The 4,519-nt window shown below is 38.2% G+C and overlaps 1 long non-coding RNA gene across 1 annotated transcript; it reads right to left on the bottom strand.

The window, feature by feature from the left end:
* Positions 1-706: 706 nt before the first annotated feature.
* LOC139431179 (uncharacterized) lies at positions 707-2,160 on the bottom strand. Its single transcript, XR_011641488.1, has 3 exons — positions 1,441-2,160; positions 958-1,390; positions 707-907 (listed from the first exon to the last, which is right to left on the bottom strand). It is a non-coding gene; the product is annotated as an uncharacterized lncRNA (long non-coding RNA).
* Between the last annotated feature and the right edge of the window lie 2,359 nt (positions 2,161-4,519).

Genomic DNA, 4,519 nt, shown 5'->3' with positions numbered 1-4,519 from the left:
ATTTGTATGTTATGTGTGGGTGACTTGTTTATGTGTAATGGGTTATGAGTTGCATACATTCGGAAACTTATTATTATTTTTATTTATTTTGTTTACATTTTATTTGTTTATAACATTTTATTGTTTTCTCTTTCAGCAACATATTCTGAGTATTCCTTTTTTTCCTTTTAACTCCTATCACTTTAAAATTCTCCTTTTTGCTTTTGAGAGGGTGTCGTAAATTCATGATGTTATCTTGCGCAGACGTAATTTTTTTTGATATTTTCGATCTTTGGGTATAAAAGACTGTTCAAGTTTCTTCTTGAGCCTCTCTTTCTTACTATATTACCAGAGCAATACGTGTTCTCGAGTGTTAAAGAAATTTTGGTTGGTTCGCCATTTTTGGTTTTGGTGTAAAATTTTGTTTCTAATCCATATTTGTGGGATTCATCACTCGAAATAAAGTTTTGGAAAAGTGTTTTTCTTTTACCAAATTGTACGGAGATTCCGGATTTCAACGTATTTCATTACATTTTCTTCTGTCTTCTGGTTAAACCTCGAACATCAGAGGTAAGCATTTTTGTAAGGTCTTTATTAATTAGTTTTTGGCATATTCGTTCACCCTTTCACATTTTTCTTTTGATTCTTAAACTAACAATCTACTAATGCTATTTTTCAAAAAATCTAACTACTTTAAAAAAAAAAAAATTCTAACTACTTAAAAAAAAAAAATTACTAATTACTTAAATAGAAAAACTATCCTACAAACAAAAATTCTTAAATCTAATATTTCCACGTTTCATTTTTTTAAAATTTCTATATCCAGGTTTTTGTTGAGGGGAGCAACTTTTGGCTTCTCTTATTGGAACAACCTTTTTTTTATTGGTATTTTGGAACCATTGTCCAAGGGTATAATTTCCATTACATCCTAAGGATTCTAATTATTCTTTTGGAACAAAACAAAGAATATTACCTTACCTTTCCTGAGTCACCAGAATTTGTTGCTGAGGAGTTATTTCGAATCGGACCGGTGATCAAGACTTGGAGTAAAGGTCAGATAGAACAACATATTATTATTTTGGTCATTGAAGAATTTGTATCTTATATATCTTTTTTTTATTATTTTGATTTTCCTTAAGAAAATCTTTAAATTAATTAATCAATTTTTTTTTAATATCATTTCAATTTTTTTGTAAATTCTTGTTTGGCGAGATTTTTTTTTAAATTCTGTTCTGGCGTTGATTTTTTTTATAATTTTTGATTTCACGTTGAGTTCAACCATACGGAGTCAGACGCGGGTTAATTTTTCATTTTCATTTTTTTGGTATTTTGATTTAAATTTCCTTTCAGTTTTGACTTTCATTTTTTTTAAAGCTCGCAAACATCAATATAGTTTTTTTGTTGTTTGAACCTAAAAGTTTACGGTTTTATAATTTTGTTATTAGTTTTTTTTTTACTTACCTGTTATTTACGGGAGTTTTAATAAATTTTGTCTGCAACTCAAAACCCATTTTGTTGAGCGTTTGTGTTTTGTTGTGTTATTTGTTTATATCACTTGAGTTTGTACTTCCGCGTTCTTAGATTGCTTTTTATCGGGTTTGTTGGCGGATTTTTTTCGTTTTTCTTTCACTAAGAAATAATACAACTTCCTGGAAGTGCTTTAAAGTGGTCATTTTGTTGATTACATTAACTGTTATTAGTGAATTATAATTTTTCCGAATTTCCATTGTTGAGTCTTTGGTAAAAAGTGGTCATGTCTTCGTGCGAGCGGTGTAGTCGTGTGGTGGGGAGAAGAACTGGCGTGCAGTGCGAGGTTTGCCGTCGTTGGTTTCACACCAAGTGCGCTGAATCTGGCGATACGCTGCAGGACTCGCCCTCTAAGACGGCTGAGGCTTGGATATGTCTGGATTGCAGGTTAAGTGAGCGAGGTGTTAATTCCCGCAAATCAATCGTGCCTATTCAGTCGGCTTCATCAGGTTCTGTTATCACTATAGAATCTGTTTACGAGATGGTCCGTGATATGCGGTCGGAGATGCGATCGAAGAACGGGGAACTTCTTGATTCGGTTGAGTTCTGCAGTGGGCGTATATCTGATTTTGAGCGTATTTTAAATGAATTAAATGAAAAAATCAAGATTATCGATAAGCTAACGGCGGAGAATGCCTCCCTTCGTGAGCGGGTGGCTGGTCTTACGTCTCGCGTGGATGACTTGGAGCAGTATTCACGTCGAAGCAATTTGGAAATTCAAGGGGTTTCTCAAAGAAATAACGAAAATTTGTTGAATGTACTGGATACTGTCGCTGCTCACGTGGGGTCTGATGTCTCGCATGTAGATGTGGATGCGATTCACCGTGTCCCCCATTTCGATCGCTCGAATTCTGCTCCCAGGTCTATTGTCGTTCGTTTCTGCAGTCGCCTTAAGCGCGATTCCTTTCTGGCTGCCTGTATCTCGAAGAGAAAGTCTATGCCACCGGGTTCACCTCCGGGAATGTGCATTGCTGGGGTTGGTGATAAGTGTTTTGTGAATGAGCACCTAACATCATTGAATAAATCGCTTTTATCGCGCGCTAGAAGTTCAGGTAAAGAGAAGGGATATCGTTTCATTTGGACCCGTGATTGCAAGATTTTTGTCCGTAAATCAGAGGGCTCTCATGTAATACAAATAAAGACTGAGAAGGACCTTGCACGTATGTAAAGTATGTAAAGTAATACTCAATTGTCATTATACCAATTTGATTGTGACTTGTTGTACCGCAATGTACTCCTTAACTTTTTATTATCAGAATGTTCGGAGCATTCGGTGCAGGTTGCCGATTTTATACAATAACGCATTAAATTCCGATTTCGATGTAATTTGCTTAACGGAAACTTGGCTCCACCCCGGTATTTTTTCGGCCGAAACTCTCCCAAGTTCGTACACGGTTTATAGACGTGACCGAGTATCTGCTACTGTCGATTCCACTACTCGAGGTGGCGGAGTACTCATAGGCGTTTCGGGCTCACTTTATAGTTTCGAATCATGTGATTGGTTTCCGGGGGTGGAGGCGGTTTGCGTGACGCTGCACTTCGGCGTGGCTAAGTTGCATGTTTGTTGTATCTATATTGCGCCCAATGACGCTGCTGCTTTGTCTGCTTTTTCAGATAATTTGATGAATATTATCGATCAGCATCGCAATGATAAATTCATTATCTGTGGCGATTTCAACTTACCCGAGATTCGCTAGAGTAGAAATGATTCTTTGATTTCTCTTGTTCCTCACTGCAGTGGGTCTCGGACCGTGAATTTTCTGGATGCTCTGTCATTGGGTGAGTTGGATCAACACAACCATTTTACAAATGCTTATGGGCATACGCTCGATCTAGTATTTAGTCGCCTCGTAACGTTAACAAAGCTCGAAAGATGTGATAATCCTCTGATGTTCGAGGATACTGCTCATTCCACTCTTGAATTCTGTTGTGATGTGCCCCGAGAGAACAACCTTAATCCGCGCCCTGGCGTTGCTTACAATTTCTCTAGAGCCTCTTATGACGAAATCAATGGTTACCTCGACAGTTTAAACTGGTCCAAAATTTTGGACGGCGTTTCGGTTGATGCTGTAGTAGATACGTTTTATTCTTACGTCTATGACGTTATAGACAGATATGTGCCGCGTAGGGGTTTACGGGTTACTGGTTATCCCGCTTGGTTCTCTCGGGACACAATTAACACATTACGTGAGAAAAGGAATGTACATAGAAGGTGGAAACGATACAAAAATCAACTTGACTACCGCACCTTTTCAATGCTGAGACATCGTTCTAAATGTCTTATAGCACGTGATCACAAAGATTATATGGTTCATGTTCAGGACTCTGTTGCTGCTGACGCTAAACAATTTTGGTCATATCTAAGACAAAGAAAGGGCGGTGTTGGCGTGCCGGCGGTTGTCCGACATAACGGTGTCTCCTCGGTGAATGGGGAGGAAGTTTGCGAGCTCTTTTCCGACTACTTCGGATCTGTGTTTGCCCCGCCGGTAATTACTGCATACCCCGAGGGGGTCCATAGCCTTAATGCGATCTCGGTTGGCTGTTTCGATTTATCCGAGGTTGAAGAGACTCTTTTTGGTGTGGCTGTTTCCAAGGGTCCGGGCTCAGATGATATACCTTCCATTTTTATTAAGTGATGCTCTAAATCTCTTGCTAGACCTCTATGTTTAATTTTTAATATGTCGCTACGTTACGGTATTTTTCCATCTGTGTGGAAACGGGCGAAAATTACGCCTATTTTTAAGTCCGGAGATCGTGGTCTTGTAACTAATTACCGTCCTATATCTATTTTACCAATAATGGGAAAAATCTTTGAAAAATTGGTTTACAGCAGGCTATTTTTTCAGATGAAGCCCTCTGTGAGTGCGAAGCAACACGGTTTTTATCCGGGGCGATCTGTGGACACCAACTTGTTAGAATATACCGACTTTCTTTTTTCGACTATTGATAAAAACATCCAAGTAGATGCGATATACACTGACTTTAGCAAAGCTTTTGACAAAGTGGATCACTG

The sequence above is a fragment of the Onthophagus taurus genome, chromosome 8 (genome assembly GCF_036711975.1).
Source record: "Onthophagus taurus isolate NC chromosome 8, IU_Otau_3.0, whole genome shotgun sequence".
NCBI lineage: Eukaryota > Metazoa > Arthropoda > Insecta > Coleoptera > Scarabaeidae > Onthophagus > Onthophagus taurus.
Note: the sequence above shows the minus strand (reverse complement) of the source record. Positions and strands in the feature narration are given on the sequence as shown.